Source organism: Ranitomeya imitator, chromosome 1 (assembly GCF_032444005.1).
Source record: "Ranitomeya imitator isolate aRanImi1 chromosome 1, aRanImi1.pri, whole genome shotgun sequence".
In the NCBI taxonomy this organism is placed as follows: Eukaryota; Metazoa; Chordata; class Amphibia; order Anura; family Dendrobatidae; genus Ranitomeya; species Ranitomeya imitator.
The window spans coordinates 1,246,877,150-1,246,902,883 of record NC_091282.1 but is presented as its reverse complement, the minus strand read 5'-3'; positions in this window follow the sequence as shown (position 1 = coordinate 1,246,902,883).

Sequence of the window (25,734 nt, the reverse complement as noted above, 5' to 3'; positions counted from 1 at the left end):
TCTAGCGCCCGACAAATCACTCAACGTGTCACACACGTATCAGCGTCTATTGCTGTGACCGCCAGTGCGGCGCCACGCGCCAGTAGTGCGCTTCCTGACCCACGTCTGGGTGCTTAGTGGTGCCTGCCAGCACGGCACAGTTCACACTTCGGTGCTCTAATTATAAGAGTTGCCTAACACACCCTGTTGCGGTGTTGTGTCAGCAAGTGGTCTAATCGGACTTCAAGCCTAGTTGGGGTTAACTTCGCTGACTGCTTGCTCGCCTTCTATGTGCGGTATCGCGATCCTGTGACGCAACAGGATCGCTTCCTTCACGTTGGGTGAAGTTTAACCCACGCGAGTATACTTATGAGTACCGCCATATAGTCCGTCATTACTCAGCAGCAGGTTCCATCTCTGCACGGTGGACCCCGGGCTACGAACGCACCGTACACTATCAGTCTTATTATTTGGTGTGTTCCGCTAGCCCTAACATTACACTAGCGCCAGGGTCTGGCTAGTGATGACGGACAAACAGCAATCCCTGCGGTATATACAGCAGCTGGAGGGTAGGTTGGCAGCTCTCAAGAGCACAACCTCAGCTGTGGATGTTACTGCAGTTGCTGTACAGGCTGCCAGCGTGGCTGCAGCAACTTTGTCCATTGCCACCCCTGTTCCGACATTTTCTCGCCTCCCGCTGCCAGAAAAATTTTCTGGTAATAGCAAATTTTGTAGGGGATTCGTGAGTCAGTGCTCTATTCATCTCGAGCTTCTGGCTGCACGTTTCCCCACAGAGCGGGCTAAGGTGGGATTTATTGTGTCTCTATTGTCGGACAGGGCGTTGGAATGGGCTACGCCGCTGTGGGAGCGTGGCGATCATGTGGTGCAGAGTGCTCCTCTGTTTTTGAGCACTTTAAAACAGGTCTTTTTAGGACCTCAAGTCACCCATGACACTGCGCTCCAACTGCTGGCATTAACTCAGGGTGAGTCCTTGGTCAGTCATTTTGCCGTCCAATTCCGCACTTTAGCATCTGAGCTGGAATGGTCGGATAAAGCTCTTATCTTCATATTTTGGAGGGGCTTGGCTGACCATGTAAAGGACGCTCTGGCCACTAGGGAGATTCCTGCCACACTGGAGGAGTTAATAACAGTCTCCACTCGAATTGACCTCCGTTTTAACGAGCGGAGGTTAGAGCGAGCCCAGTGTAGGCAGAGGTTTCGGCTGGCTCCTACTTTCGCCAAACCTCTGGAATCTCCGGTCCTGGTTCCTGAGTCACATGAGGCCAGGGAAGTGTCACAAGCGGGACCTAAGTCCCGGACCGCTTGTGCACTCAGGGTCTGTCATGTTTGCCAGCAGTCTGGACATTTAGCCACCAGATGTCCTCAGCGGTCGAGGAAACGTCAGCGTCTAGTGGTCGTAGGTGGAGGTACACTAGACACGGTGACGTTTGCCTCTAAATTGTCCTTTAAGGAGACAATTACTATAGGCTCATTCTCCCACTCGGTAGAGCTCTGCGTGGATTCTGGGGCGGAGGGCAATTTTATGTCTTCTGCCTTCGCCCAACGCCACGCAATACCTCTGGTTATGCTAGCTCAACCTGTAACGGTACGAGTGGTGAATGGGTCGACTCTGCCCTCACAGATAACTCACCAGACCATCCCTTTTACCCTGTCCATGTCGCCATCTCATCAGGAGATTATTTCTCTGCTCGTCATTCCAGAGGGAATTGATGAAGTCCTGTTGGGAATACCTTGGCTACGGTACCACTCTCCTCATATCGAGTGGTCCTCAGGCAGAATTCTGGGAGGGGGTGAATCTTGTGGGGGTAGGTGTCAGAGGGAGTGCGTTCAGGTAGCTACAACTGAGGTACCCGCAGATCTTTCCTCTCTCCCCAAGCAGTATTGGTTGTATGCAGACGTATTCTCCAAAAAGGCGGCGGAGACCCTTCCGCCCCATCGCCCCTATGACTGTCCTATTGACCTCTTGCCTGGTGCTGAGCCTCCCCGGGGTCGAGTCTATCCGCTATCTCTCCCGGAGACGGAGGCAATGTCACAGTACATCCAGGAAAATCTGGCAAGAGGGTTCATCAGGAAGTCAGTGTCACCTGCTGGGGCAGGGTTCTTCTTCGTGCAGAAGAAGAGTGGGGAATTGCGGCCATGCATAGACTACAGGGGTCTTAACGCCATCACCGTTAAGAATAAATACCCTTTGCCTTTGATATCTGAACTGTTCGATAGGCTTCAGGGAGCAAGGGTATTTACTAAATTAGATCTGCGGGGTGCTTACAACCTGATTCGCATCCGTGAGGGGGATGAATGGAAGACGGCTTTTAACACTAGGGATGGGCACTATGAATATCTGGTGATGCCCTTTCGGCTCTGTAATGCCCCAGCCGTTTTCCAAGACTTTGTGAACGATATCTTCCGGGATATGCTTTCCACCTCGGTCATAGTCTATCTAGATGATATTCTCATCTACTCTCCAGATATTGACTCCCACCGGAGAGATGTTTGCAAAGTCTTCGACCTCCTACGGGCAAAATCCCTCTATGCCAAGTTGGAGAAGTGTATGTTTGAGCAGGAGTCCTTACCTTTCCTAGGCTACATCATCTCAGCCCAGGGATTGGCTATGGATCCTGCCAAACTACAGGCTGTGATGGACTGGCAGGAACCCCATTCTCTTAAAGCGGTGCAGCGCTTTATGGGGTTCATCAATTATTATCGCCAGTTCATCCCGCACTTCTCAACTTTGGTAGCTCCCTTGGTTGCCCTCACCAATAAGGGGGCGAATCCCAAATTGTGGTCTGAGGAGGTTTCCAAGGCTTTTATCTCTATAAAGTCACACTTCGCTAGCGCTCCCATTCTTCATCTCCCCAATGTTGATAAGCCATTTATCATGGAGGTGGATGCCTCTTCTGTTGGTGCTGGAGCAGTCCTCTTCCAAAAGGATGCTCAAGGTCGGAAGCATCCTTGCTTCTTTTTCTCCAAGACCTTCGCACCAGCAGAGAGGAATTATTCCATCAGGGACAGGGAGTTGCTAGCCATGAAGTTGGCTTTCTCGGAGTGGAGACATCTCTTGGAGGGAGCACGTTTTCCCTTCCAAGTCTTCACAGATCACAAAAATTTGGTGTATCTGCAGACAGCTCAGCGGTTGAATTCTCGCCAGGCCAGATGGTCCTTGTTCTTCTCCCGGTTTCATTTCACCCTCCATTTCCTTTCTGGGGAGAAGAACATTCGGGCCGACGCTCTCTCTCGCTCCGTTGTGTCATCTGCGGAGGAGGAGGAGGAGCCTCGGCTTATTGTCCCCACCGAGAGTTTGAGAACCGTGGCCCCGGTGTCGCTGGAGTCTGTGCCCCCGGGCAAGACTTTTGTTCCATCTAGTTTGCGACCGGAAGTTCTCTCTTGGGCGCACTCGTCCAGGGTGGGTGGACATTTTGGTACTAAAAGGACATCAGAGTTACTGGCGAGGACATACTGGTGGCCGCATATGGCTCGTGATGTCGCGGAGTACGTTCGGGCGTGTGTCTCTTGCGCCAGGAACAAGACTCCTCGGCAACGGCCAGCTGGGTTGCTTTATCCTCTGCCCGTGGCTGACAGGCCCTGGGAGATGGTCGGGATGGACTTTGTGGTTGGCTTACCCAAGTCTCGTAATTGCACCATTATCTGGGTGATCACCGATCATTTTTCCAAAATGGTGCATTTGGTGCCTCTTCCACGGCTACCATCTGCACGGGCGTTGGCTGTCTTGCTTATCAAGCATATCTTTCGCTTACACGGTATGCCAGACAAAATTGTTAGTGACCGGGGTCCCCAGTTTGCGTCTCGATTCTGGAGGGAGCTATGTCGTCTACTCAGTATTGAGTTAAATCTCTCTTCGGCTTATCATCCAGAGACGAATGGGTTGGTAGAAAGGGCCAACCAGACCTTGGTCACATATCTGCGACATTTTGTTTCTGCCAGACAGGATGACTGGGCATCCTTGCTACCATGGGCAGAGTTTGCACTTAACAATGCCGTAGCCGACTCTACTGGTCAGACTCCATTCCTCTTAAATTACGGCCAGCATCCGCGTGTTCCTGTGCCCATGCCTGTGTCTTCCGCTGATCCCAGGGTGGCAGACTGGGCTGTGGAGGCACGGGATATTTGGGATCGCACGCAGGATGCCATTCGGGCCTCCAAGGAGAGAATGAGGTCCTCCGCCGATGTTCATCGGCACCCCGCTCCGACTTTTGCCCCTGGCGACTTGGTGTGGCTCTCCGCCCGTAACATCAGGCTGCGAGTTGAGTCCACTAAGTTTGCTCCTCGCTACTTGGGTCCCTTCAAGGTTCTCGAACAGGTTAATCCTGTGGTCTACCGCCTGGCTCTTCCTCCACGCTTGGGTATCACCGACACCTTTCATGTGTCCCTCTTGAAACCCGTATACATGTCCCGGTTTTCCGAGTCATCTGCCGGGACATCGGGTTCGTCTACGGACGATTACGAGGTGAGCGCTATTTTGGGGTGCAAGGTGGTACGCGGCAAAAAGTTTTATTTGGTGGATTGGAAGGGTTATGGTCCAGAGGACAGGTCTTGGGAGCCTGCTGAAAACATTCGGGCCCCACAGCTCATTGCTGCCTTCGAGCGTAGCGAGGCCCAAAGAGGGGAGGGCCCTAGGAGGGGGGGTAATGTTAGGAGTCGAGTTTCCTCTGCTGCACAGGGGGAATCTCGATCCGTCTCTGCTGCGGTCTCCCATTCTCCTCCAGCCGCAGTGGAGTCTGCTCAGCAGGGACGTCGCTCCCAGTGTCTTGCTCGCTCTCACTCTGTACAGAGAGTTACTGCTGCTTCTTCAGCTCCTGCCATTAAAGTCAGTGCTGGTCAGCGGGCGAGCGGACTTCCCTGGGACTAAGTCCTTGTTTGCGCACACTGAGCATGCCCAGAGCAAGATCTCCCATTGGAGATCGAGGGTCATGTGCTCTGGCTCTGCAGCGCATTCCATTGGTCCTCTTGGCAGGCCCTGGAAGGGCAAAGTTTCTGTGGCCACTTCCTGTCCTGCAATTATATAAACTGCGCATGACCGCACGGCCATGCGCTAGTTTACAATTGAATACGTGTGTTTGTTGTGAGTGCAAGTCGTTCATTAAATACCCCTACCCTATTGTATGACTGTTCGCGTATGGAGTATGGCTGCTATCTAGCGCCCGACAAATCACTCAACGTGTCACACACGTATCAGCGTCTATTGCTGTGACCGCTAGTGCGGCGCCACACGCCAGTAGTGTGCTTCCTGACCCACGTCTGGGTGCTTAGTGGTGCCTGCCAGCACGGCACAGTTCGCACTTCGGTGCTCTAATTTTAAGAGTTGCCTAACACACCCTGTTGCGGTGTTGTGTCAGCAAGTGGTCTAATCGGACTTCAATCCTATTTGGGGTTAACTTCGCTGACTGCTTGCTCGCCTTCTATGTGCGGTACCGCGATCCTGTGATGCAACAGGATCGCTTCCTGCACGTTGGGTGAAGTTTAACCCACGCGAGTATACTTATGAGTACCGCCATATAGTCCGTCATTACTCAGCAGCAGGTTCCATCTCTGCACGGTGGACCCTGGGCTACGAATGCACCGTACACTATCAGTCTTATTATTTGGTGCGTTCCGCTAGCCCTAATAGAAGGCGTCTCCCTCGTTAACCTGTAATCAATGAAGTAGTTAAAAGGTCAGGGGTGGATTCCAGGTGTGTGGTTTTGCATTTGGAAGCTTTTGCTGTGAGCAGACAACATGCGGTCAAAGGAACTCTCAATTGAGGTGAAGCAGAACATCCTGAGGCTGAAAAAAAAGAAAAAATCCATCAGAGAGATAGCAGACATGCTTGGAGTAGCAAAATCAACAGTTGGGTACATTCTGAGAAAAAAGGAATTGACTGGTGAGCTTGGGAACTCAAAAAGGCCTGGGCATCCACGGATGACAACAGTGGTGGATGATCGCCGCATACTTAATTTGGTGAAGAAGAACCCGTTCACAACATCAACTGAAGTCCAGAACACTCTCAGTGAAGTAGGTGTATCTGTCTCTAAGTCAACAGTAAAGAGAAGACTCCATGACAGTAAATACAAAGGGTTCACATCTAGATCCAAACCATTCATCAATACCAAAAATAGACAGGCCAGAGTTAAATTTGCAGAAAAACACCTCAAGAAGCCAGCTCAGTTCTGGAAAAGTATTTTATGGACAGATGAGACAAAGATCAACCTGTACCAGAATGATGGGAAGAAAAAAGTTTGGAGAAGAAAGGGAACGGCACATGATCCAAGGCACACCACATCCTCTGTAAAACATGGTGGAGGCAACGTGATGGCATGGGCATGCATGGCTTTCAATGGCACTGGGTCACTTGTGTTTATTGATGACATAAGAGCAGACAAGAGTAGCCGGATGAATTCTGAAGTGTACCGGGATATACTTTCAGCCCAGATTCAGCCAAATGCTGCAAAGTTGATTGGACGGCGCTTCATAGTACAGATGGACAATGACCCCAAGCATACAGCCAAAGCTACCCAGGAGTTCATGAGTGCCAAAAAGTGGAACATTCTGCAATGGCCAAGTCAATCTCCAGATCTAAACCCAATTGAGCATGCATTTCACTTGCTCAAAGCCAGACTTAAGACGGAAAGACCCACAAACAAGCAAGACCTGAAGGCTGCGGCTGTAAAGGCCTGGCAAAGCATTAAGAAGGAGGAAACCCAGCGTTTGGTGATGTCCATGGGTTCCAGACTTAAGGCAGTGATTGCCTCCAAAGGATTTGCAACAAAATATTGAAAATAAAAATATTTTGTTTGGGTTATGTTTATTTGTCCAATTACTTTTGACCTCCTAAAATGTGGAGTGTTTGTAAAGAAATGTGTACAATTCCTACATTTTCTATCAGATATTTTTGTTCAACCCTTCAAATTAAACGTTACAATCTGCACTTGAATTCTGTTGTAGAGGTTTCATTTCAAATCCAATGTGGTGGCATGCAGAGCCCAACTCGCGAAAATTGTGTCACTGTCCAAATATTTCTGGCCCTAACTGTATATATATATATTTTATATGAATATTAATCATGGCTTACCATAACATGAATTTACATATCATTATATTATTGAGTACATATAACAATATTATTATTATTATTGATATTATTATTTATTAAATTATTTCGCCAAAGAAGAAGAAAAGAAGAAAGAAGATCTTATTAATATGTTTAATTTGAGGGTTCCAATCAATGTCTGTCACCCTCAAAAGGGGGAATTGTTAAATATTAACTATTAATTGAATTATTCTTATTTTCAATTCTGTACTGAGCACATTGCTTCTTGCTGACATTACAGAAGCTATTTCGGTGTATGTAGCTCAGAGTATAAGTCAACACCATATATAAAGGGAACACGTGGTCTGTGGGACATATAAATAACGCCTCTTAGGAGGGTGTGGGGGGGCTTTTGTCACGTGTGAGCTGCCACCTCCTGCCTTCACCATCATTCTCTATGGACGTCAGACAAGTCACACAAGGAAGCAACAGCTGGTAGCCATGATGATTTCAGAGTTCACACAGACAGACGGTTATGATATTTACACATGGACAATCTATTCGTAACTATTTCATCTACTTTTATGTTTTGCTGCAATGTGGTTTTTCAGTGGACAATTCAATACACCACTACATTTTATGAGAATATCATGACATTTTTCTTTAAGGGTAAGCACCTGGTGAATAGTCCTGATTAAATAAATGTGCGAAATAAGCATATTTAACATCATTTACTGCACAGCCATCAACTGCCTGATTGAGAAGTGTGTAACACTGTGAGAACTCCAAGACCTATACTGAATTTGTTTCAAGCACTTTAACATAAACACAGCTTTAGCAGAATCTAATAAGGATGAGCGAACATGCTCGATGGTACTCGGTTATGACTCAAATATCATGGTGATTGGATGCACTCATTACTTGGCGCACAATGGACGGTACCCGAGTTCAAACTCAAAACCGAGCCCCGATTCTTTGGCACTTCTTATGCAGCCAATAAACATGCAAATATTGCCTGTGAGTCACTGTAATGCCGTAGCCATCTTGATTGTGGCATTACTGTGATTGGCTGGTCATCTGACATCATCAAGGATTATAAAAGGACAGGCACCGGCCAGCTTGGCACACTGACACCATTGTGCCCCGTCACGAACGCTCTAGCACCTTACACGGTGACACAGAGGAAGGTGCACATGACATTGAAGAGGAGGTGATAGATGACCCAGTTGTTGACACAGATTGGCAGCCATTGGGGGAAGAGGGTGCCGGTGCCAGTAGCTCAGAAGCGGAGAAGGATGATCCGCAGCAGGCATCTACATCGCAACAGCTGTCATCTGGCAGGCCCGTATCTGGCCAAAAACGTTTGTCAAAACCAAAACAATTTTAGGCCAGCGTGGCCATCCGGTGAAAGTAGCACAGCGTGCAATGCCTGAAAAGGTGTTCCATAGTAGGAAGAGTGAAGTGTGAGAATTTTTTAACCAAATCAGTGCAAAGTTATCTATAAGAAATGCTCAAAGACCTTTAGCAGAGGGAAGAATCTCCAAAATTTAAATACAAAATGCATGCTGAGACATTAAACCGGCATGCACTTGCAAGCCTGGACTAACTACCAAACGTCCCGTGCCGTTGGTGCACCTGCTCAGAATGAACGTAGTCAGCAACGCTACATTGCTTCCCTCACTGTAAGCCCACCGGATAAGGACACCACCAGCAGCAAATGTGGAGGAATCATCGCAAGGCCAAAGCAGTCAGGGAATCACAATGTTCTTGGTAGGAAACATCAAGAATTCCATCACCAACCCTCTCATTCTGCCATGTCCACCACCACCCCCGCTAGTTCCACCATATGCAGCTCTCCAGTCCAGTTCACCCTACAAGAGACTCTCGTTAGGAAAAGAAAGTACTCATCCTCTCATCCGTGTACACAGGGTTTGAACGCCTACATTGCTAGACTAATATCGTTAGAGATGATGCCCTACTGGTTGGTTGAAAGCAAAGCTTTCAAAGACCTGATGGCCTACGCAGTACCATGCTATGACCTACCCAGTCGCCACTTCTTTGCGAGAAAAGCCATCCCAGACCTCCACCAGCATGTCAAATACCGCACTGTCAATGCTTGAGGCAATCAGTCAGTGGAAATGTGCACCTCACAACAGATGCATGGACCAGTAGGCATGGCCAGGGATGTTACGTGTCCATCACGGCGCACTGGGTTAATGTGGTGGATGCAGGGTCCACAGGGGACAGCCATAGTGGGACAGTTCTGCCTAGCCCACGGTCTAGGAAACAGTTGGCTGTAGGCGTTCGCCACCCCTCCTCCTTCTCCTCCAGAAGCAAAAGCTCGTCCACAGAGCGCAGTCGCACGACCACTCCATCCGCAGCTGCTAGTGTTGCACACAAGGTGTCACATTATCGAACAGCTAGTGGTAAGCGTCAGCAGGCTGTGCTAGAAATGAAGTGTTTGGGTGACAACAGAAGTACTGGCCGAGTACTTGCAGCAAGAAACTCAGTCATGGCTGGGCAGTGTACATCTTGAGGCAGGCAAGGTAGTCAGTGATAACGGAAGGAATTTTATGGCTGCCATAGCCCTTTCAGAACTGAAACACATACCTTGCCTTACTCACACCTTGAACCTGGCAGTGCATTGCTTCCTGAAAAATTATCCGGGGTTACCAGCCCTGCTCCTGAAGGTGCGAAGACTTTGCTCGCACATCCTCCGGTCGCCCGTACACTCCAGCCGTATGCTGAACCATCAGCGATCGCTGAATCTTCCCCAGCACCGCCTATTAATCGACGTTGCAACAAGGTAGAACTCCACAATGCACATGCTTCAGAGGCTGTGCGAACAGAGGCGTGCTGTAATTTATTTGTGGGAGGATACACATACACGAGCAGGCAGTTGGATGGCAGACATGGAGTTGTCAGTTGTGCAGTGGTCGAAGCTACAAGACCTCTGTCAAGTCCTTCAGTGTTTTGAGGAATGCACACGGCTGGTTAGTGCAGACGACGCCATCATAAGCATGAGCATCCCACTAATGGGTCTGCTGATGCAAAGTTTGACGCACATTAAGGTGCAGGCGTGTGCAGCCGAGGAGGAGGGAAGCCTTGATGACAGTCAGCCATGGTCTGCTCAGGGAACTCTCCTGGACAAGGTGGCGGATGAAGAGGAGGAGGAGGATGATGGGGATGAATATTTATGGGAGGAGGATACTTCTCAGGGGACAATACAAACTGGTGGCGTTGCAAGGTCAGGTACAGGGTTTTTGCAGGACACAAGTGATGTTGATTTGCAAGAAAGTGCTCCTCAACCCAGCGCAAGCAGTGAATTGACACCTGGAACATTGGCCCACATGGCTGAGTATGCCTTGCGTATCCTAAAAAGGGACCCCCGCATTATCAAAATGATGACCGATGACGATTATTGGTTGGCCTGCCTCCTGGATCCACAATATAAAGGAAAATTACAAAATATCATGCCACATGAGAACCTTGAGAAAATATTGGCTACCGAACAAGCAACTCTTGTAGACCGTTTGGTTCATGCATTCCCAGCATACAGCGGCGGTGATGGTTCTCACACGAGCTGTAGGGGGCAACATGGCAGAGGTGTTAGAGGTGCACAAATCCGAAGTGGCGTTGGACAGAGGGGTTTTATGACCAGGTAGGGGAGTGATTTCGCAATGACCGCAGACATGACAGGTACTGCTGTATCGATTCAAAGTGACAGGAGACAGGATTTTTCCAGTATGGTTACATACTATTTTTCCTCCCTTATCGATGTTTTCCCTTACAGGTCATTCCCCTTTGATTACTATAAAATAGACACCTGGCCTGAATTGGCAGAATATGCATTACAGGAGCTCGCTTGCCCTGCTGCTAGTGTGCTATCAGAAAGAGTCTTCAGTGATGCTGGTTCAATACTGACCGAAAAAAGGACACGTCTGGCTACCCAGAACTTTGATGATCTAACCTTCATTAAAATGAACCAATCATGGATTTCAAATTATTTTGCCCCACCTTCCCCTGCTGACACGTAGCTTGCCTGAAAAATGTCTTGCTTTTGGCCTCCTCTTACTGACTGCTCCAATTCCTCCATTAAAAGCTGCTGAATGTCCACCATAGGCCATTTTTACACCTCCCTAAATGGGCTGACTCCCCCCACAGGGCCGTGGTCACCACTTGGTGCTAGCAACCGTGTGAGTGCCATTTGCCTGGACAGGTGGGTATGACCATTCTTGGGCGACGGCACTGGCACAGGGTCCCACATAGTACAATCAAGTGTATCTGACGGTGGTGGTGCACAACAAACGTCAGACACACCGTCGTAATATGAGGGGCCCTGTGCCAGTACCGCCGTCCACGAGAGTGTCCCTCCCCAGCTCGAACAGTGCTCTACAACTTGCAATACTTACCTCTCCCTGCTCCACCACTGTGTAGTCTGTGCTGTTAAATCCTTCAATGGCACTGCCAATACAAATTTGTTGAAATGATAGTTGATAGTAAAAATATACAGGGGCCCTGGCCTCCATTTAGACCAGTTAAGAATTTGCACCAACTGCCACTGTCTGCTACTCAGCAGAGGAGCCCACCCCTGTACCTAGCTATGCCACCTGTTTATTTATGAACAATTTTTTGGCAGACATTTAGCCCACTTTATTATTTTGGCATACTAACTGTTTCAGCCACTCATTACAGTTGTCCTCCACTGAATAAAGCAATGCCGCCTGTTTAGTTCTGCTACCAATTTTGAACTGCATTTAGCCTACTTACTTTTTTGGGCCTACTAACTGTGTCAGCCTCTCATTGCAGTTGTCCTCCGCTGAACAAAGCAATGCTGCCTTTTTAGTCCTCTTACCAATTTTTAACTGCATTAAGCCTACTTACTTATTTGGGCCTAGTAACTGTGTCAGCCACTCCTTACAGTTGTCCTCCGCTGAACAAAGCAATGCCGCCTGTGTACTCCTGTTACCAATTTTGAACTGCATTTAGCCTACTTTATTATTGTGGCCTAATAACTGTGTCTGCGACACTCATTACAATTGTCCTCCACTGAACAAAGCTATGCTGCATGTTTAGTCATGTTACCAAATTTGGACTGCATTTAGCCTCCTTTATAATTTGGGGCCTACAAACTGTGTCTGCGCCACTCATTACAGTTGTCCTCCACTGAACAAAGTTATGCCGCATGTTTAGTCCTGTTACCAAATTTGGACTGCATTTATCCTCCTTTTTAATTTGGGGCCTACAAACTGTGTCTGCGCCACTCATTACAGTTGTCCTCCACTGAACAATGCTATGCCGCATGTTTAGTCCTGTTACCAAATTTGGACTGCATTTAGCCAACTTTTTTATTTTGGGCCTACAAAGTCTGTCTGCGCCACTCATTACAGTCGTCTTCCACTGAATAAAGCAATGCCGCCTGTTTAGCCCTGTTACCAATTTTGAACTGCATTTAGCCTACTTACTTTTTTGGGCCTACTAACTGTGTCAGCCTCTCATTACAGTTGTCCTCTGCTGAACAAAGCAATGCTGCCTTTTTAGTCCTGTTACCAATTTTGAACTGCATTAAGCCTACTTATTTATTTGGGCCTAGTAAGTGTGTCAGCCACTCTTTACAGTTGTCCTCCGCTGAACAAAGCAATGCCGCCAGTTTAGTCCTGTTACCAATTTTGAACTGCATTAAGCCTACTTAGTTATTTGGGCCTAGCAACTGTGTCAGCCACTCCTTACAGTTGTCCTCCGCTGAACAAAGCAATGCCGCCAGTTTAGTCCTGTTACCAATTTTGAACTGCATTTAGCCTACTTACTTATTTGGGCCTAGTAACTGTCTCTGCCTCTCATTACAGTTGTCCCCCTCCACTGAAGAAAGCAATGCCGCCTGTGTACTCCTGTTACCAATTTTGAACTGCATTTAGCCTACTGTATTATTGTGGCCTAATAACTGTGTCTGCGACACTTATTACAGTTGTCCTCCACCGAACAAAGCTATGCTGCCTGTTTAGTCCTGTTACCAAATTTGGACTGCATTTAGCCTCCTTTTTAATTTTGGGCTTACAAACTGTGTCTGCGCCACTCATTACAGTTGTCCCCCACTGAACAAAGCTATGCTGCATGTTTAGTCCTGTTACCAAATTTGGACTGCATTTAGCCTCCTTTTTAATTTGGGGCCTACAAACTGTGTCTGCGCCACTCATTACAGTTGTCCTCCACTGAACAAAGCTATGCCACTTGTTTAGTCCTGTTACCAAATTTGGACTGCATTTAGCCTCCTTTTTAATTTGGGGCCTACAAAATGTGTCTGGGACACTCATTACAGTTGTCCTCCACTGAACAAAGCTATGCCGCCTGTGTACTCCTGTTTCCATTTTTGAACTGCATTTAGCCAACTTTTTTATTTTGGGCCTACTAAGTCTGTCTGCGCCACTCATTACAGTCGTCCTCCATTGAATAAAGCAATGCCGCCTGTTTAGTCCTGTTACCAATTTTGAACTGCATTTAGCCTACTTACTTTTTTGGGCCTACTAACTGTGTCAGCCTCTCATTGCAGTTGTCCTCCGCTGAACAAAGCAATGCTGCCTTTTTAGTCCTGTTACAAATTTTGAACTGCATTAAGCCTGCTTACTTATTTGGGCCTAGTAACTGTGTCAGCCACTCCTTACAATTGTCCTCCGCTGAACAAAGCAATGCCGCCAGTTTAGTCCTGTTACCAATTTTGAACTGCATTTAGCCTACTTTTTAATTTTGGGCCTACAAACTGTCTCTGCCTCTCATTACAGTTGCCCCCCTACACTGAAGAAAGCAATGCCGCCTGTGTACTCATGTTACCAATTTTGAACTGCATTTAGCCTACTTTATTATTGTGGCCTAATAACTGTGTCTGCGACACTCATTACAGTTGTACTCCACTGAACAAAGCTATGCTGCCTGTTTAGTCCTGTTACCAAATTTGGACTGCATTTAGCCTCCTTTTTAATTTTGGGCCTACAAACTGTGTCTGCGCCACTCATTACAGTTGTCCTACACTGAACAAAGCTATGCCACATGTTTAGTCCTGTTACCAAATTTGGACTGCATTTAGCCTCCTTTTTAATTTGGGACCTACAAAGTGTGTCTGCGACACTCATTACAGTTGTCCTCCACTGAACAAAGCTATGCCGCCTGTGTACTCATGTTACCACTTTTGAACTGCATTTAGCCAACTTTCTTATTTTGGGCCTACTAAGTCTGTCTGCGCCACTCATTACAGTCGTCCTCCACTGAATAAAGCAATGCCGCCTGTTTAGTCTTGTTACCAATTTTGAACTGCATTTAGCCTCCTTTTTAATTTGGGACCTACAAAGTGTGTCTGCGACACTCATTACAGTTGTCCTCCACTGAACAAAGCTATGCCGCCTGTGTACTCCTGTTACCACTTTTGAACTGCATTTAGCCAACTTTCTTATTTTGGGCCTACTAAGTCTGTCTGCGCCACTCATTACAGTCGTCCTCCACTGAATAAAGCAATGCCGCCTGTTTAGTCCTGTTACCAATTTTGAACTGCATTTAGCCTACTTACTTTTTTGGGCCTACTAACTGGGTCAGCCTCTCATTACAGTTGTCCTCCGCTGAACAAAGCAATGCTGCCTTTTTAGTCCTGTTACCAATTTTGAACTGCATTAAGCCTACTTACTTATTTGGGCCTAGTAACTGTGTCAGCCTCTCCTTACAGTTGTCCTCCGCTGAACAAAGCAATGCCGCCAGTTTAGTCCTGTTACCAATTTTGAACTGCATTTAGCCTACTTAGTTATTTGGGCCTAGTAACTGTGTCAGCCACTCCTTACAGTTGTCCTCCGCTGAACAAAGCAATGCCGCCAGTTTAGTCCTGTTACCAATTTTGAACTGCATTTAGCCTACTTACTTAATTGGGCCTAGTAACTGTCTCTGCCTCTCATTACAGTTGTCCCCCTCCACTGAAGAAAGCAATGCCGCCTGTGTACTCCTGTCACCAATTTTGAACTGCATTTAGCCTACTTTATTATTGTGGCCTTATAAATGTGTCTGCGACACTCATTACAGTTGTCCTCCACTGAACAAAGCTATGCTGCCTGTTTAGTCCTGTTACCAAATTTGGACTGCATTTAGCCTCCTTTTTAATTTGGGGCCTACAAACTCTGTCTGCGCCACTCATTACAGTTGTCCTCCACTGAACAAAGCTATGCCGCATGTTTTTTCCTGTTACCAAATTTGGACTGCATTTTGCCTCCTTTTTAATTTGGGGCCTACAAACTGTGTCTGCGCCACTCATTACAGTTGTTCTCCACTGAACAAAGCTATGCCGCATGTTTAGTCCTGTTACCAAATTTGGACTGCATTTAGCCTCCTTTTTAATTTGGGGCCTACAAACTGTGTCTGCGCCACTCATTACAGTTGTCCTCCACTGAACAAAGTTATGCCGCATGTTTAGTCCTGTTACCAAATTTGAACTGCATTTAGCCTCATTTTTAATTTGGGGCCTACAAAGTGTGTCTGCGACACTCATTACAGTTGTCCTCCACTGAACAAAGCTATGCCGCCTGTGTACTCCTGTTACCACTTTTGAACTGCATTTAGCCAACTTTTTTATTTTGGGCCTACTAAGTCTGTCTGCGCCACTCATTACAGTTGTCCTCCACTGAACAAATCAAAGCCGCCTGTTCAGTCCTGTTACCAATTTTGAATTGAATTTAGCCTACTTTTTTATTTTGGGCCCACTAAGTCTGTCTGTGACACTCATTACAGTTGTCCTCCACTGAACAAAGCAATGCCGCCTGTGTACTCCTGTTACCAATTTTGAATTGAATTTAGCCTACTTTTTTATTTTGGGCCTACTAAGTCTCTCTGCGCCACTCATTACAGTTGTCTTCCTCCACTGAACAAAGCAATGCTGCTTGTGTACTCCTGTTACCAATTTTGAACTGCATTTAGCCTACTTTTTTATTTTGGGCCTACTAACTGTGTCTGCGCCACTCATTACAGTTGTCTTCCTCCACCGAACAAAGCTATGCCACCTGTTTAGTCCTGTTACCCATTTTGAACTGCATTTAGCCTCCTTTTTTGTGGGGCCTATATCTGTGTTTCCTCCTCATCCTGCCCATTGCCCAGCCACTGCTAGATGAGTCTGCTGGTACATTGACTCAGACCACTACATTCTTCTTGCACTCTACACAGCCAGAATTTGACCCTGCTGAAAGTCAGGTTCCCCTTCCCGCATACTATATCACCTTACACGGGGACAAAGAGGAAGGTGCAGATGAAAGTGCAGGTTCCTTCATCAGGTGGTGGGGGCATACTCATTGACACTGGCACAGGGCCCCTCATAGTACGCAAAAGTGTGTCTGGCAGTGGGAGGAGCCACCCGCCGTCAAACACACCGCCGTACTATGAGGGGCCCTGTGCCAGTGCCAACTAGTGGGCCCCCCTGCTTGCTCAGGATCACAGCACTTGCAAAGTTTAAATACTTACCTCTCCCTGCTTCACCGCCGTGACGTATTCCGTGTTTTCTGGGCCCACGAAAATCTTGAGCCAGCCCTACCCTCCCCGCAACTTTAGCCAAATGAACTTATGTTTTCAATGCCAAACTATTATTATAAAGTAAATTAAGATTGACAAGCTTCAGTAATACAAATTGATGTTTTTGGCTGTAAAATGGGCACTGTAGGTGTGTTCCTGTCCTCCACTCACTGCCGACTTTGATTCCCCATTGACTAGCATTGGGTTTCGTGTTTCAGTTGGCTCCCGCCTTTTCGCAATAATCGGCCGATTTCACCCGACCCGACTTTTGAGAAAGTCGGGTTTCGCGAAGCCCGACTCGATCCTAAAAAAGTAAAAGTCGCTCAACTCTACTCGCTTCCCTCTGCTCAGAAAGTTCATTGGCTCTTGAGGAAGCAGCTGCTGTTCTCAGGTGTGTCAGCCTTGATTCTCGGTCTTAAAATTTTTCATTGGCCCCTAATGCAGCTTTTCTTTTCCCACCAGCTGACATTCGTACCATGGAATTCCTTTTCATATGAGGCATTATTGTGGTAAAAATAGTCTGTAACTGGCAGTTTCTATATTCTCTCACATAGAGGTAATGTGACTGACTTCTGCCTTTCTACCAACACCCTAACTGACATGTTATTACCTCACACAAGCTTTGTTATACTGAGAATGTCCTTTGTTGCCTATATTAACCAATCAGAGCTCAGATTACTTCACTGTAGCAAAATAGAAGCTGAGCTGTGATGGTTGCTATTGGCAGCCTAATAAATCCCCAGCCAACAGGAAGCCCTCCCCCCTGGCAGTATATATTAGCTCACACATACACATAATAGACAGGTCATGTGACTGACAGCTGCCGTATTTCCTATATGGTACAGTTGTTGCTCTTGTAGTTTGTCTGCTTATTAATCAGATTTTTATTTTTGAAGGATAATACCAGACTTGTGTGTGTTTTAGGGCGAGTTTCATGTGTCAAGTTGTGTGTGTTGAGTTGCATGTGGCGACATGCATGTAGCGACTTTTGTGAGATGAGTTTTGTGTGGCGACATGCGTGTAGCAACTTTTTGTGTGTCGAGTTCTTGCCTGAGGAGGTGGTGATGGCGAACTCAGTCGAGGGGTTCAAGGGAGGCCTGGATGTCTTCCTGGAGCAGAACAATATTGTATCATACAATTATTAGGTTCTGTAGAAGGACGTAGATCTGGGGATTTATTATGATGGAATATAGGCTGAACTGGATGGACAAATGTCTTTTTTCGGCCTTACTAACTATGTTACTATGTTACTATGAGTTGCATGTGACAGGTTAGTGTAGCAAGTTGTGTGCAGCAAGTTTTGCGCATGGCGAGTTTTGTGCGTGGCGAGTTTTATGTGTGGTGCGTTTCGAGTATGTGCAAGTTTTGTGTGAGGCAACTTTTGCATGTGTTGCAACTTTTGTGCATGTGGCAATTTTTTCACGCGTGCAAGTTTTGCATGTGGCGAGTTTTCCATGAGGTGAGTTTTGCGTGAGCCTGGTTTTGCGTGAGCCTAGTTTTGCATGTGGCGAATTTTGCGCGTGGCGAGTTTTGAGCGGTGACTTCTGTGTTTCGACTTTTATGTGGCGAGGTTGGTGTGTGTGTGGTGAAATGTGTGCTGAGGGTGGTATATGTGTTCAAGCACGTGGTAGTGTGTGGCGCATTTTGTGTGTGTTCATATCCCCTTGTGTCGTCAGTATCCCATGTCGGGGCCCCACCTTAGCAACTGTACTGTATATACTCTTTGGCGCCATCGCTCTCACTCCTTAAGTCCCCCTTGTTCACATCTGGCAGCTGTCAATTTGCCTCCAACACTTTTCCTTTCACTTTTTCCCCATTATGTAGATAGGGGCAAAATTGTTTGGGGAATAGGAATACACAGGGTTAAAATTTTGCCTCACAACATAGCCTATGACGCTCTCGGGGTCCAGACGTGTGACTGTGCAAAAGTTTGTGGCTGTAGCTGCGACGGTGCAGATGCCAATCCCGGACATACACACACATACACACACAAATTCAGCTTTATATATTAGATCAGTGCTGAACATTTAGTTTAATAAGGGGTTGTCCCTTAGGAGTGGGCAACACCTTTAACTGTTTTTTTCAATAGAATACATAGCAATTAGAAAGCTATTTGCTTATCCTGATGAAAGGGAATCCTGAAAGTGTAGATTTGGCTCTGTTGGTCATTGAGTTGTAAAAGTTTTTTTTATCCGCTAAAGGGAACCTGTCAGCAGGATTGTGCATAGTAACCTGATAGGGCGTTGATCCAGGGAACTAGTCTGATTGCCGTATGTGGAGTCGGGAAGGAATTTTTTTCCCCAATGTGGAGCTTACTATTTGCCACATGGGTTTTTTTGCCTTCCTCTGGATCAACATGTTAGGGCATGTTAGGTTAGGCTATGGGTTGAACAAGATGGACTTAAAGTCTTCCTTCGACCTTAATAACTATGTTTCTATGTTACATGCCGCAGGCAGTTGATGGCGATGCCTGCGCTGCAGCATGATTGCATCTATAATATGCATTAAATTATTTTATTTAGTGATATACATTTATTCTGAAAAAAAAATTCTGTCTCAAAATGGCTCCGGCCATGGCAGTGCAGTAGCGAACCCATAGATGCTACTGTGCAGGCACAACCAGCACCATTTTGCTAGGGGGAAAAAAAAATTCTCCACCAAGATCGCTGGCACCTGCACACTAGATTCTAAAGAGGTTTGAATAAAGTTTGTTGCATTACTTCCACACCTATTAAACACGTGTAACTCAGTACTGAATGGTGAACAATTCCCTATGCAGACACTAGAAGTTAAGATCTCGTTAATATATAAAGAAGGCAAGGATCCGGAGCTATGCAGTAGCTACAGACCAATCTCGTTATTAAACGTAGATCTGAAATTATTCGCTAGTATGATAGCACGCAGAATAGCAAAATTCTTGCCAACACTGATATCCACGAACCAAACAGGTTTCGTCACGGGAAGGAAGGGGAAAGACAATGCTTACAAAACATTGCATCTTATGCATTATGCTAAGGAACGAAAGCTGCCTTTAGTTCTACTCGGGACAGATGCAGAAAAAGCCTTTGACAGGGTGGACTGGACCTACTTAGAGGAGACCTTGTCTAGCATTGGCTTCCCACATTAACTATCCTCCTCAATAATGACGATGTATAGGGATCCCAGAGCTCGTATCAGAATAAATGGCTCCCTGACAGATACGTTTACAATTACAAACGGCACACGCCAGGGCTGCCCCCTTTCGCCGTTTCTCTTCGTATTGGCAATGGAACCCTTACTAAATGCTATACAGCAGAATAACGAAATTGAGGGCATCAAAATAGGGAAAACCCAGTACAAAACGGCGGCTTTTGCAGACGATTTACTAATAATGATGACAAGACCACTCAGAAGTTTCCCGGCTTTAATGTCAATTCTAGAGGAATATAGTACCCTGGCAAACTTTAAAGTAAACCTCTCCAAATAAGAGGCATTAGATCTCAACATTCCCACGCACACCCTTGATAAGTTAAAGAAATTATACTCCTACACATGGCCCAAACGCTATACCACTTATTTAGGAATTAAAATACCTAGAAATCTTAAAGATCTATTTATACTTAACTATAGCCCATTACTTGATAAAGTTAAATCTACCATAAAATCCTGGAGGGACCAATCCCTATCATGGACAGGGAGGAAAAACATATTAAAAAGTCTAATACTCCCCAAGTTTATTTATCTGTTTCAAATGCTACCGATACATGTACCAGACTCTTATTTAGCCAAGATAAATTCACTATTCCTCAGATATACCTGGAAGAATACCAAACCACGAATTAATTACCGCACACTAGCGCTCTCTAAATCTAGCAGTGGTATGGGTGCACCTGATGTGAGGAAATATTACTATGCTGCAATACTGGCACGGTCAGTGGATCTAATACGAGACACACAAAGTAAACAATGGCTGAGGGTAGAGAATGAACTCTCATCTATGCCTATTAGACCACTTCTACTGACCTATACCAAGAAACGACCACCCCCTATACAAACTAATCCACTTACTCAAACGCTCATCAAGATTTGGGCAAAAGACATATAACATACTATTACCACCCTCGTCCCCACTGCTTAACCCCTTAGTGACCGCCGATACGCCTTTTAACGGCGGCCGCTAAGGGTACTTAAACCACAGCGCCGTTAATTAACGGCGCTGTGGAAAAAGTGAATAGTGCCCCCCAGAGTCGGATTTTCTCCTGGGTCTCCGCTGCCGGGGGTAGCCGAGACCCCAGAGAACATGATTCGGGGGTTTTTTAGCCCACCCCGCATTTGCAATCGCCGGTAATTAACCGTTTACCGGCGATCGCAAAAAAAAAAAAAACGCGATCTTTTTTTAATTTCTCTGTCCTCCGATGTGATCGCATATCGGAGGACAGAGAAAAGGGGTCCCAGGTGGCCCCCCAATACTTACCTATCTCCCCCGATGCTCCTCATGGCTCCCGGTGGGCGCCGCCATCTTCAAAATGGCGGGCGCATGCGCAGTGCGCCCGCCGGCCGGCCCCGCGAGAATCTTTGGGGTCTCGGCTGCCGGGGGTAGCCGAGACCCCAAAGAGCATGATCGGGGTCGGTTTTACCGACCCCTGTTTTGCGATCGCCGTTAATTAACTGTTTACCGGCGATCGCAAAAAAAAAAAAAAAAAGTAAAGTGTAATTCTCTGTCCTCTGATGTGATCGCACATCAGAGGACAGAGAAATAGGGGGATTCGGGGACCCTAGCATACTCACCTGTGTCCCTGGATCCTCCTGCTGCTCCTCCTGGCCGCCGGCAAAAGAAAATGGCGGGCGCATGCGCAGTGCGCCCGCCATCTGTCTCCATATGCTGGCCGGCAGGAGAACAGCAGTTGGGGCTAAAATTAGGGTTAGGGCTAGGGTTAGGGCTAGGGTTAGGGCTAGGGTTAGGGCTAGGGTTAGGGTTAGGGCTAGGGTTAGGGCTAGGGTTAGGGTTAGGGCTAGGGTTAGGGCTAGGGCTAGGGTTGGGGCTAAATTTAGGGTTAGGGTTGGGGCTAAATTTAGGGTTAGGGTTGGGGCTAAATTTAGGGTCAGGCTTCTTTCACACTTACGTCGGTACGGGGCCATCGCAATGCGTCGGCCCGACATACCGACGCACGTTGTGAAAATTGTGCACAACGTGGGCAGCGGCTGTAGTTTTTCAACGCATCCGCTGCCCAATCTATGTCCAGGGGAGGAGGGGGCGGAGTTACGGCCACGCATGTACGGTCAGAAATGGCGGATGCCATTTTTTGTGCCGACGGTCCGCCAAAACACAACTGATCCAGTGCACGACGGACGCGACGTGTGGCTATCCGTCACGATCCGTCGGCAATACAAGTCTATGGGCAAAAAGCGCATCCTGCGGGCACATTTGCAGGATCCGTTTCTTGTCCAAAACGACGGATTGTGACGGATGCCAAACGATGCAAGTGTGAAAGTAGCCTTAAGGCTAGGGTTAGGGTTGGGGCTAAAGTTAGGGCTAGGGTTGGGGCTAAAGTTAGGGTTAGAGTTGGGATTAGGGTTAGGGTTTGGATTAGGGTTGGTATTAGGGTTAGGGTTGGCATTAGGGTTACGCTTGGGATTAGGGTTAGGTTTGGGATTAGGGTTAAGGTTAGGGTTGTGATTAGGGGTGTATTGGGATTAGGGTTAGGATTGAGGTTAGGGTTGAGATTAGGATTAGGGGTGTGTTGGATTTAGGGTTTTGATTAGGGTTATGGTTAGGGTTGACATTAGGGTTGTTTTGGGGTAAGGGTTGTGATTATCGTTAGGGTTAGTGATTAGGATTATGGATCAGGTTGGGATTAGGGTTAGGGGTGTGTTGGGGTTAGGGTTGGAGCTAGAATTGGGGGGTTTCCACTGTTTAGGTACATCAGGGGATCTCCAAACACGACAGCCAATTTTGCGCTCAAAAAGTCAAATGGTGCTCCCTCCCTTCTGAGCTCTGCCGTGCGCCCAAACAGTGGGTTACCCCCACATATGGGGCATCAGCGTACTCGGGATAAATTGCACAACAACATCTGGGGTCCAATTTCTCTTGTTAGCCTTGTGAAAATAAAAACTTGGGGGCTACAAAATCTTTTTTGTGGAAAAATATATATATATATATATATTTTTATGACTCTGCATTATAAACTTCTGTGAAGCACTTGGGCATTCAAAGTTCTCACCACACATCTAGATAAGTTTCTTGGGGGGTCTAGTTTCCAAAATGGGGTCACTTGTGGGGGGTTACTACTGTTTACGTACATCAGGGGCTCTGCAAACGCAACATAACGCCCACAGACCATTCTATCTAAGTCTGCATTCCAAAACGGCGCTCCTTCCCTTCCGAGCTCTGCCGTGCGCCCAAACAGTGGTTTATCCCCACATATGGGGCATCAGCATACTCAGGATAAATTGGACAACAACTTTAGTGGTCCAATTTCTCCTGTTACCCTTGTGAAAATAAAAACTTGGGGGCTACAATATCTTTTTTGCGAAAACAAAACAAATATTTTTTATTTTCACGACTCTGCATTCTAAACTTCTGTGAAGCACTTGGGCATTCAAAGTTCTCACCACACATCTAGATAAGTTTCTTGGGGGGTCTAGTTTCCAAAATGGGGTCACTTGTGGGGGGCTACTACAGTTTAGGTACATCAGGGGCTCTGCAATCGCAACATAATGCCCACAGACCATTCTATCAAAGTCTGCATTCCAAAGCGGCGCTCCTTCCCTTCCAAGCTCTGCCGTGCGCCCAAACAGTGGTTTACCCCCACACATGGCGCATCAGCGTACTCGGGATAAATTGGACAACAACAATTGCAGTCCAATTTCTCCTGTTACCCTTGTGAAAATAAAAACTTGGGGGCTACAATATCTTTTTTGTGGAAAAAAAAATATTTTTTATTTTCACGACTCTGCATTCTAAACTCCTGTGAAGCACTTGGGCATTCAAAGTTCTCACCACACATCTAGATAAGTTCCTTGGGGGGTCTAGTTTCCAAAATGGGGTCACTTGTGGAGGGTTTCTACTGGTTAGGTACATCAGGGGCTCTGCAAACGCAACATAATGCCCGCAGACCATTCTATCAAAGTCTGCATTCCAAAACGGCGCTCCTTCCTTCCGAGCTCTGCCGTGCGCCCAAACAGTGGTTTACCCCCACATATGGGGTACCAGCATACTCAGGACAAATTTGACAACCACCTTTGGGGTCCAATTTCTCTTGTTACCCTTGTGAAAATAAAAACTTGGGGGCTAAAAAATCATTTTTGTGGAAAAAAAAAATATTTTTTATTTTCACGACTCTGCATTATAAACTTCTGTGAAGCACTTGGGCATTCAAAGTTCTCACCACACATCTAGATAAGTTCCTTGGGGGGTCTAGTTTCCAAAATGGGGTCACTTGTGGAGGGTTTCTACTGGTTAGGTACATCAGGGGCTCTGCAAACGCAACATAATGCCCGCAGACCATTCTATCAAAGTCTGCATTCCAAAACGGCGCTCCTTCCTTCCGAGCTCTGCCGTGCGCCCAAACAGTGGTTTACCCCCACATATGGGGTACCAGCATACTCAGGACAAATTTGACAACAACTTTTGGGGTCCAATTTCTCTTGTTACCCTTGTGAAAATAAAAACTTGGGGGCTAAAAAATCATTTTTGTGGAAAAAAAAAATATTTTTTATTTTCACGACTCTGCATTATAAACTTCTGTGAAGCACTTGGGCATTCAAAGTTCTCACCACACATCTAGATAAGTTCCTTGGGGGGTCTAGTTTCCAAAATGGGGTCACTTGTGGAGGGTTTCTACTGGTTAGGTACATCAGGGGCTCTGCAAACGCAACATAATGCCCGCAGACCATTCTATCAAAGTCTGCATTCCAAAACGGCGCTCCTTCCTTCCGAGCTCTGCCGTGCACCCAAACAGTGGTTTACCCCCACATATGGGGTAACAGCATACTCAGGACAAATTTTACAACAACTTTTGAGGTCCAATTTCTCTTGTTACCCTTGTGAAAATAAAAACTTGGGGGCTAAAAAATCATTTTTGTGGAAAAAAAATTTTTTTTTTATTTTCACGACTCTGCATTATAAACTTCTGTGAAGCACTTGGGCATTCAAAGTTCTCACCACACATCTAGATAAGTTCCATGGGGGGTCTAGTTTCCAAAATGGGGTCACTTGTGGGGGATTTCTACTGTTTAGGCACATCAGGAGCTCTCCAAACGCGACATGGCGTCCGATCTCAATTCCAGCCAATTCTACATTGAAAAAGTAAAACGGCACTCCTTCTCTTCCAAGCTCTGCGGTGCGCCCTAACAGTGGTTTACCCCCACATATTGGGTATCGACGCACTCAGGAGAAATTGCACAACAACTTTTGTGGTCTAATTTCTCCTGTTACCCTTGTGAAAATCAAAATTTGTGGGCAAAAAGATCATTTTTGTAGAAAAAATGCGATTTTTTTTTTTTACGGCTCTACATTATAAACTTCTGTGAAGCACAATGGGGTTCAAAGTGCTCACCACACATCTAGATAAGTTCCTTAAGGGGTCTAGTTTCCAAAATGGGGTCAGTTGTGGGGGATTTCTACTGTTTAGGCACATCAGGGGCTCTCCAAACGCGACATGGCGTCCAATCTCAATTCCAGCCAATTCGACATTGAAAAAGTAAAACGGCGCTCCTTCACTTCCAAGCTCTGCGGTGCGCCCTAACAGTGGTTTACCCTCACATATGGGGTATCGACGTATTCAGGAGAAATCGCACAACAACTTTTGTGGTCTAATTTCTCCTGTTACCCTTGTGATAATAAGAATTTGTGGGCGAAAAGATCATTTTTGTGTAAACAAAAGCGATTTTTTATTTTCACGGCTCTACGTTATAAACTTCTGTGAAGCACTAGGGGGTTCAAAGTGCTCACCACACATCTAGATAAGTTGCTTAAGGGGTCTAGTTTCCAAAATGGGGTCAGTTGTGGGGAGTTTCCACTGTTTAGGCACATCAGGGGCTTTCTAAACGTGACATGGTGTCCGATCTCAATTCCAGCCAATTCTGCATTGAAAAAGTCAAACGGCGCTCCTTCACTTCTAAGTTCTGCGGTGCGCCCAAAAAGTGGTTTACCCCCACATATGGGGTATTGTCGTATTCAGGAGAAATTGCATAACAAAATTTAT